The sequence below is a fragment of the Symsagittifera roscoffensis genome, chromosome 7 (genome assembly GCF_963678635.1).
Source record: "Symsagittifera roscoffensis chromosome 7, txSymRosc1.1, whole genome shotgun sequence".
Lineage (NCBI taxonomy): Eukaryota > Metazoa > Xenacoelomorpha > Acoela > Convolutidae > Symsagittifera > Symsagittifera roscoffensis.
In genome coordinates, this window is record NC_087068.1 from 41,840,441 (window position 1) to 41,850,547 (window position 10,107).

At 36.4% G+C, this 10,107-nt stretch overlaps 1 protein-coding gene across 1 annotated transcript in view; it reads right to left on the reverse strand.

Annotated features, from left to right (window-relative positions):
• LOC134852203 (voltage-dependent calcium channel subunit alpha-2/delta-3-like) overlaps window positions 1-7,603 on the reverse strand; it is a 107,960-nt gene extending 100,357 nt beyond the window's left edge. The window contains exon 1 of the mRNA XM_063868519.1: window positions 7,257-7,603. The gene's annotated coding sequence lies outside the window, so the exon portion shown is untranslated. The remainder of the gene's footprint in view (window positions 1-7,256) is intronic.
• Window positions 7,604-10,107: the final 2,504 nt, after the last annotated feature.

Consider the following 10,107-nt stretch of genomic DNA (forward strand, 5'->3'; position numbering starts at 1 on the left):
CACTGCGGAAGTCTATCTCTCAAAGGTACAGAAAAGAATAAAATGTCTGGATTAATTTGTCTGCAAATTGGAACTGGGTAGACTCAATAGATTGTATACTATTTTGAGAAGCAGTTATGGACGAGAAGCTGACTATACTAATACAGGCTTGGTAGCAGGGCGGATTTAGGGGGACTTTTTTGGTCAAAATTTTTTGCGCAATTTGTTGGTCAAAATTTTCCAAAAATTGCCTAAAAACACCTTTTTTGGCCTGTTTTTCAAAACTGAGAAGTGTTCAAATACCACTGGTTTACTAACACTAACTAAGCTCAATGCACAAAAAATTATATCTGCACTTGTACTAAGTAGCCAAAATCACACACATACTCCATTCTCCCTTCACCCAACGGGATCCAAAATTTGAAACAAAAAAAAAATTTTTTAGCACCAATGAAATTTATAAGAGAATATACACATGTACACGGAGACGAATATGAGACATATTTTTTAGGCTGCAAAAATTTCGACACAGCAATTAAAAGTTAGTGAAGACAAAAAAAAATGATATGTACAATTGGGGTTCTGTATAAAATAAACAAATAAAACATCATAAAACTAACTTAAAAAAATAATTGCGATAAAATTCGGTCAAAAGATAATCAACTAAAATGTCTACTAAGAATTAGCAAATGAACGTATTATGAATTTAATAAATTGATGTGGATAAGCCAATGCTAAATAAAACGGTACATAATCATTCTGAATAAGTTTTGAGAGTTTAATTCGCAGAGAGTTATATGTTTAATGGGAGTTATATGAGAGTTATATGTTTAATGGAAAATATCTGCTTCTGCTCTTGTTTCCGTATCTAAAAGTGACAAAATATTGCTCCCTCCATCATTTTTATCCTTCAATGGTAATTCTTTAGCAGGTGAGCATAACACTACAAGTTTCAGGTCCACTGAAGATGTGGTTGAGTGGGATCCTTGAGTCGTCTCGGCCACTAAGGTTGGTCTTGCTGGAATGTCCGCCAAAAGCGTCAAGAATGCTCAGAGGGACTCAAAATTGATTGAGACCTGGCATCTATTTTTTGAGGAAAAAGCAATCAACGGTTCTTTTTCTGAGTCCACGACATTTTTTGCCGCAACCAAGGGTAAAACTTGCTGGATTAAGCTCCTCTCCCCATAGAACTTAGGGGGACTTGGGTTCCTTCTCGGACGGGACGAGCTGTATGAGAGAGTTTCTGGTACTAAGTCTGTTGACTTTTTAGGAGAACTCTCTATAGCCAGTGGGTTCTCATTCGTGCCCGGGTTGATGCTGAATAGTCCAAGATTGGATGATCGCCAGATATTGTTCGTCTTGAAAGATCTAAAGAACTCTCACCAATGAAAGACTGAGAAGTAGAGTTAACCCCAAGGTCAGTGCCCGGATAGCTTTCTAAGACGTTGTCCCAATGGTCTAAATCTAATGACGATGTCAAGTCTGAGTTAACGTAATAGAAACCTTTGGTGTTGGAAACAATTGTTTTCCATCTCTTCATCGATGTTGGGCCCGATGGTTTGCTTGACAATGTGGGTCCTGCTTCGTTTGAGTCCTTCCCTTTATTCGGTGAGTTTTTTCTCTTCCCTGCTGAGTCATTTTTATTAACTAATGTAAGCGGAACGGAGGAAAGTTTATTAGGAGCCAATAATGGTTTTTCTTAAAAGCGAGGTTCGATTTTTTTTAGTACGTGGCCGTTATCTAGGGTTACCGTATGTTTTGTGTCTGAAATAGGTTTTCCGCCAAGGGGTTTAAAGTATGGTTGACCTTCCCTTCTCTTCACTGTCTTTCTATACCAATTACCTCCTTGGTTGAAGGGGTTCGACAATGGGGCTCTCGGTACTATTTAATCTGTTTTGTCCGTTGGATGGCTCTCATATCCTCTGTTGTCGGATATAGTTTTCTCCAGCTATGCGTCCTCTGTGCTGTCGTTTGCCCCAGTCTTGAGATCTCTCTTTCGACATGATTGACTTCTTTTTATCTAAATCAGTGGCTTGTGAGACTAAGGTTTTCCAGAAGGTGCTAGGTAATCTTTTAAACTGTTTTGAAAAGGTGTACATCCAATGGATGGTTGTTTCGTTGAACGAAGATTCCAAATAAATTTATCGATTGCAGCGTTTAAATTTGGTTTGGGTTTGTTGACGGACATTGCCATAAGTTTCAATTTGACAGTGAAAATTAGACTTTCTACAACTCAGTTAGATCTTTGATCTCCCACCGTGCATAAATTTAGATTAATATGATTCTTCTCGCAGAAATTTTTGAATTTATTTGAAAGAAAACACGACTCATGGTCTACTCTGATCGATTTTTGGAATTCGAGTAGTTTGCAGTAATCCGTCAGGAATGTGAGTATAGAAGAAGCTGAAGTATTATTTACTACCCTTAGCCGAGAGAAATTTTGTGAACCTATCTATACGTAAAAGTAAATATTTTGATGTGCCCCAGTTTTTGTCCAATGGATGGGCCTGCGAAAACCACATTTACTTCTTCGTTAGGTTCTGATGAGTCTGGTAATTTGTGCGTATTGGTCGAGCCCAGAATAAATTCAAGATCCTTAACGATTTTTATACACTGAACACAATTGTTTCCGTGGTGATAAATTCCTCCGGTATAAGTGCGGCCACCAAATGTTCTCCGCCAGTGCTTTCTTCCTGAACTGTCCTGGATGGGTCTCGCGTAAAAGCGTCAAGAGGTGAGATTTAAGGGCTGCTGCTAAGATCAGTTTGTCTATACAATAAAGTAAAAATTTTGATGTGCCCCAATTTTTGTCCAATGAGCCTGCGAAATCCAGATTTTTTTCTTCTTTGGGTTATGATAAGTCTGGTAATTTTCGCCTATTGTTTGAACCCAGAATTACTTTATGGTTCTTACCAGCTTTTATACACTGAGCACAATTTTTTCCGTGGTGATAAATTTCCCGGTATAAATGCTGCCACTAAATGTTCTCCGCCAGTGCTTTCTTCCCGAACTGTCCTGGATGGGTCTCGTGTAAAAGCGTCAAGAACGAAGATTTAAGGGCTGATCCTACGATCAGTTTGTTGTCATTAAATAATATTCCTTGAAAAAGAAAAAGAAAGTTTGGTCTGATACAAAAATTTGGTTGAAAATAAATTTGGAAAGGTTTGAAGGAATGCATCTGCTCCTACAGGACTCTGAACGCGAGTGATTAGAATTGCAAATTTGCCGTCTGTCTGTGACGTAATTAAGAATATTTGCAAAGAATGACTGTTGGATGGTTTGTAGCTTTTCGTTTTTTTCCGGCAATTGGTTTAACACAATCCAAGTTATTAATACTATTTACACTGTATACAACCACTGGATTATCGATCGAAAAATCGTTCTTTATACAATTCTTCGTTTTACGGTCACTCTTTACAAAAAAATTTTCCAAAATCTTGTTACACGTTGTCACTACAAATTTTTTGCCATAATGTGAGGTTGGGAGGGCTTTTCTTGATGATAATCGGGACAATCAATCGGTAAAACCCATTTCTTTTCCTGGGATATTTTGATTTCAAAATTGAACGGCATGAGTCGATTCGCTTAACGGGTCAGTCTATTATACATCGGTTTAATGCTCTGGTTTGCGTTTAACTCAGATAACAGTGCTCTATGATCCGTTGCGATTTCAAGCTCTGCGCCATATAAGTAGTTCCTGAAATGTTCTGTTGCCCAAACCACTCCAAAAAATTATAATTCATTTATTGAGTATTTCATTTCGTGGGTGTTTAAAAATTGAGAAGCCAACGCGGTTGGTATCCAAAGTTCCCCATGATATTGTTCCAATGTAGCTTCTAAGCCGTTATGCGAAGCGTCTGTTGTCAGTCTTGATTTCCTGTACGAATTTCATGTACTGGTTTATTGAAACAAAAAATGATTTTAATTCTCGATTTTTTTCCGGGTTCGGAAGATTTTTTATCGAGTGCGGTTTCCCAAACAATGGTTTTACTCCTGCGATCGATATTTTGAACCCCAACCATTCAATATCTTTTAGAAAGAACGCACATTTCTCCCACTTAACTGCCATGTTTTTGATTTCTAGGATGTTCAAAAGTTTCCAAAGGATAGCTTTAATTTCTTCTAAAGAACCTTTTGAGGAAAATAAATTATCATCGATGTAACAGTTGATAAACAGAACATACTTTAGGAAAGAATTCATTTACACATAGATTTCGTTTGGCATCTCCCAACCCATAGAATACCGTTGAAAATTGATAGGCTCTGGTGGTTTTGCCAGCTGATATGCTAAAATTGCATTGTTCAAATCTAAGCTACTGAACCAAACTTCACATGAATTTTTAATTGAGAGTTGGAGAGCGATGTTGTCAATGAGTTCGTGAATGTTTGTCATCTGATATTTGTTGTAAATTATCTGGTCGTTTAAGAGTTTAGAGTCTAAGGTTTATTTAATACCGCCATCTTTTTTTCTTTTAATTACAATTGGGCTTATGAAACAATCTTTGTCACATTTATCTAATTTCACAATGTGCCCTTCTTTTTCCATTTTATTCAATTCGGACTTTACGGTTTCCAGTAAATGCAAAGAAACTCTTCTACATTTGGTTTGAATTAGTTTAAGCGAAGAATAGAAATATGTAATCTTTCTATCCATTAGTAATTTTTCTACTCTGTGAAGAAAAAAGTCATTGATGTTAAGAATTCTATTCGTATGTAAATTAGACTTACACAAATCCGCAAGAGATACAGTGTTCACCGGAAGTAGCGGTTGCTTCTGCGGGATTTCTATTCCGATCCGGGGTAAATTGTCTTTTCCTAAGATGTTCCTCTCGTGTCCAGTGGTTATAAAAAATGGAGTTTCTTCTAAAACCCATCCGTTGGATTGTAGTCTGACTACATTTTTTCAGGTTTATTGTATCGTTGGTGAAGCAGCAGTAAATTGCCCGGATTTTCTTGTCAACGGGTAAAATTTTCAAACGTGGGTCTCTCAGTTTTAACTAATGGAGCCTATTCTGTTTCAGGAAAATTACTGGACTAGCTGAGTCCACTGGAATTTTCATATTTACAATTGTGTCGTCACCTAATCCGATATATACAAGTTTCTTCGTTTCGAGGCCATTGTTATCGTAGTTAATTCGTATTTTAAATATTGAGTAATCATTGTTGTCACGTGTTGCTGCTTGTGTCAAGGCATTTATCACTTCACAAATTTTTCTTCTGCGTTCAATTGTGGATGCCCAGGGGAATATAAAAAATTCTGATTATTTTCATTTTTCTTCTACATTATTAACAACAATCCTTCTTCCTTTTGATTTACAGAATCATCCAAAGTGTCCTTTGTATTTACAACTGTTGCATATTATTTCTTTTTGCTGGGAAAATGTTCAAATGTCTTTTGCTTAAAGCTTTTTCACATTTCATAAAGGTGTTGGATTTTTCTATATTCAGATTTGATTCCGTTTTTACAGTTTTTAAGTTTTTGTACACCCTGCCTCTATTGTTGTTATTGGCCCTCGTCTGGTTCGTTAATTTGAGGTTATTGTAATTCTTAGCGATAATTGCTTGGATGAGTGCATCCACTGGAATTCGCGTTTGCCATAAAAGTCTTCGTTGGAGATCGCAATTTCGCATATTGAATATGAAGACAATTCTTATTTACTCCTTTTCTGCATTAATTCCAATTTCGCATGATCTAGCTAAATCCGATAGCAATCCCCAAAATGGTTCGTAGGACTCTCTGTCCTTCTGTTTTCGGCTGAATAACTTACAATGTTCAAACGTATTGTTCGCTGGTTTGAAAAAAGCTGCATCCAGAAGATCGAAGAATTCTTTCAGGGAATGGATAAGACTTTTATCATTGGGTGTTTTTGAGAAAACACTACTTTTACCTCGGCTCCTAAGGCCAAGTAAAGGATGAATCTTACTTTCTTGTCTGCTTCGTTTCTCCTCATCCCCCAAATTTTTCGTTTCTCCTTTATGATTTTGTTGTCCTCCGCAATTTCCCAGACTCGCATTACTTCTTTGTTTGTGACCTCCCTGGCTTTTCTCTGCGTTTCATATTCTGAATCCTGGGCGCCTTCTAAAATAGAGATTGTCGTTTCCCACTCCAATGGTTTTTTCAGATTATCTATTTCCAAGTTCTCCTTGGCGATGATGGCCAAGCGGTACTGGTCGATTCTATTAGTCCATTGGGTTGGTGGTTCTACAGTATAGTTTGACCAAAAGTTAGGAATTCCCCGCAGATTCGAATCTATTGTCTGCGTCATAATAAAAAGTGTTTAAATACCACTGGTTTATTAAAGCTAACTAAGCTAGGCTAAAAGAATAAAAGTAATTGTGTTGTATGAAAACTGACTGCTGTCTAAAGAGAACAATAGTGACGCGAAGTCCAATAGACATCGTATAAAGCACAACTGACTGAAAACTAATTAGCTGCTAGAGATCAAGATTACTAACGTTAAAGCACACAACCACAACACTTAAAGATTATGGAGAGTTCGGAAAATTAATTTGGTCCACCTAGAAAAAAAGGTAAAAATTTTCGAATTTTTTTTGAAAATCCGCGCCTCCCCTCTCGAGAAAATCCTAGATTCCCCCCTCCCCCCTCGAGAAAATCCTAGATCCGCCCCTCCCCCCTCGAGAAAATCCTAGATCGGCCCCTGTTTGGTAGCCATAGCAACTCATAGATCCCTTCAATCCCAGAAATCAGAGATATTAATTTAACGTTTTCCGACTTAAATTTTTTTTAAATAGATTTTTCTGTTGTTTGCTATTGTGTAAATGGGGCAAAAACTAGGCTTCAAAAGTCTTTTTAAATTTCGACTTTCTGAGCTGTAATAGAACTCAAAAAACTTGTTTCCTTAGTTGGACATCAACCTGCGTGGGAGAGCTCAAGACGATCTCCCGAACTTTGCGCCCATGTCCCCCGATTTTAATTCATTTCAAAAATGAAAGACATGTATTTGCAAAACAGGATATTTTTTCAGAAAATACTATAGCTGAAATGGTTAAACCAGTTTTACCAATTTCATTTTTCAAGATTTTAGAAACCGAGCATGAAATCATGCAGAAAACGTATTCTATAAACTACTTGTTGCCCCAACAGGACATAACACAACATTTCACCATCTTCATTAAAAATTGGCAACAACATTTTCATTCTGTGAAAAATTATCATATGTTTAAGATGATTCATCAGTCGAAGATTTCATCATGAATGACTTAGCATCTTCATAAAAGCTCGACATAACTCTATAACTATTGAAAATACTGCTTACCTTTGAAGTTTTCCTGATTCAAAATGAACCCCTGATCAAAATAACTGCTTGCTCTCCTTTTTGAAATAAAGATCAATTCTTTTTTTATGAAAAATGTCTTTTCATCTAAAACTTCCGATAAATGTGTCCGTAAGGTATGAAAAAGACAAATTCAGAAAGAAACAATGCTTGAAAATCAATCGCGCTATTGTTTTTCCAGCTAATTGAATAAAAAATACACAATTTAAGTCGCACGCCTCACTGATTTCTTTGATTTGTTTTGAGAAAGGACGATTATTCACGTTTTTTGCAGGTTTTGTGTACCTTTTGTTCGTTGGTATGTCTTTAAGCACCAATGACAAACCATTAAAGGCAGGAATGATTTAGGGATTGGAGGGAGGTCTTAAATAGCTTAGAGGATTTACAAAAGCATAAAATATTGACATTCCAAAGAGAATATAAAAATATGAAAAATTTATGCGTGATGGAATGAATATTTAGCCACTAGAATAATTTGTTCCCTGTGTTTCCCAAAAATCGAAAGCTATTGTTTTCGGTACTCTGCGCCATGAGCCAAAAATACAGAATATCGTTTTCTCAAATGGAACGCATAAAAATGCACTTATTGTCTAATAAAAAAGGTTGACAATGAGCGATTATTATGAAATAATTATGAGCAGCAGTTTTAGATGCTATTTTTTGTCAACACGTTCTGGCTTCACCTGATTTCCACCATGAAATAGATCGGCCCCTGTTTGGTAGCCATAGCAACTCATAGATCCCTTCAATCCCAGAAATCAGAGATATTAATTTAACGTTTTGAAAATAAATTTGGAAAGGTTTGAAGGAATGCATCTGCTCCTACAGGACTCTGAACGCGAGTGATTAGAATTGCAAATTTGCCGTCTGTCTGTGACGTAATTAAGAATATTTGCAAAGAATGACTGTTGGATGGTTTGTAGCTTTTCGTTTTTTTCCGGCAATTGGTTTAACACAATCCAAGTTATTAATACTATTTACACTGTATACAACCACTGGATTATCGATCGAAAAATCGTTCTTTATACAATTCTTCGTTTTACGGTCACTCTTTACAAAAAAATTTTCCAAAATCTTGTTACACGTTGTCACTACAAATTTTTTGCCATAATGTGAGGTTGGGAGGGCTTTTCTTGATGATAATCGGGACAATCAATCGGTAAAACCCATTTCTTTTCCTGGGATATTTTGATTTCAAAATTGAACGGCATGAGTCGATTCGCTTAACGGGTCAGTCTATTATACATCGGTTTAATGCTCTGGTTTGCGTTTAACTCAGATAACAGTGCTCTATGATCCGTTGCGATTTCAAGCTCTGCGCCATATAAGTAGTTCCTGAAATGTTCTGTTGCCCAAACCACTCCAAAAAATTATAATTCATTTATTGAGTATTTCATTTCGTGGGTGTTTAAAAATTGAGAAGCCAACGCGGTTGGTATCCAAAGTTCCCCATGATATTGTTCCAATGTAGCTTCTAAGCCGTTATGCGAAGCGTCTGTTGTCAGTCTTGATTTCCTGTACGAATTTCATGTACTGGTTTATTGAAACAAAAAATGATTTTAATTCTCGATTTTTTTCCGGGTTCGGAAGATTTTTTATCGAGTGCGGTTTCCCAAACAATGGTTTTACTCCTGCGATCGATATTTTGAACCCCAACCATTCAATATCTTTTAGAAAGAACGCACATTTCTCCCACTTAACTGCCATGTTTTTGATTTCTAGGATGTTCAAAAGTTTCCAAAGGATAGCTTTAATTTCTTCTAAAGAACCTTTTGAGGAAAATAAATTATCATCGATGTAACAGTTGATAAACAGAACATACTTTAGGAAAGAATTCATTTACACATAGATTTCGTTTGGCATCTCCCAACCCATAGAATCCCGTTGAAAATTGATAGGCTCTGGTGGTTTTGCCAGCTGATATGCTAAAATTGCATTGTTCAAATCTAAGCTACTGAACCAAACTTCACATGAATTTTTAATTGAGAGTTGGAGAGCGATGTTGTCAATGAGTTCGTGAATGTTTGTCATCTGATATTTGTTGTAAATTATCTGGTCGTTTAAGAGTTTAGAGTCTAAGGTTTATTTAATACCGCCATCTTTTTTTCTTTTAATTACAATTGGGCTTATGAAACAATCTTTGTCACATTTATCTAATTTCACAATGTGCCCTTCTTTTTCCATTTTATTCAATTCGGACTTTACGGTTTCCAGTAAATGCAAAGAAACTCTTCTACATTTGGTTTGAATTAGTTTAAGCGAAGAATAGAAATATGTAATCTTTCTATCCATTAGTAATTTTTCTACTCTGTGAAGAAAAAAGTCATTGATGTTAAGAATTCTATTCGTATGTAAATTAGACTTACACAAATCCGCAAGAGATACAGTGTTCACCGGAAGTAGCGGTTGCTTCTGCGGGATTTCTATTCCGATCCGGGGTAAATTGTCTTTTCCTAAGATGTTCCTCTCGTGTCCAGTGGTTATAAAAAATGGAGTTTCTTCTAAAACCCATCCGTTGGATTGTAGTCTGACTACATTTTTTCAGGTTTATTGTATCGTTGGTGAAGCAGCAGTAAATTGCCCGGATTTTCTTGTCAACGGGTAAAATTTTCAAACGTGGGTCTCTCAGTTTTAACTAATGGAGCCTATTCTGTTTCAGGAAAATTACTGGACTAGCTGAGTCCACTGGAATTTTCATATTTACAATTGTGTCGTCACCTAATCCGATATATACAAGTTTCTTCGTTTCGAGGCCATTGTTATCGTAGTTAATTCGTATTTTAAATATTGAGTAATCATTGTTGTCACGTGTTGCTGCTTGTGTCAAGGCATT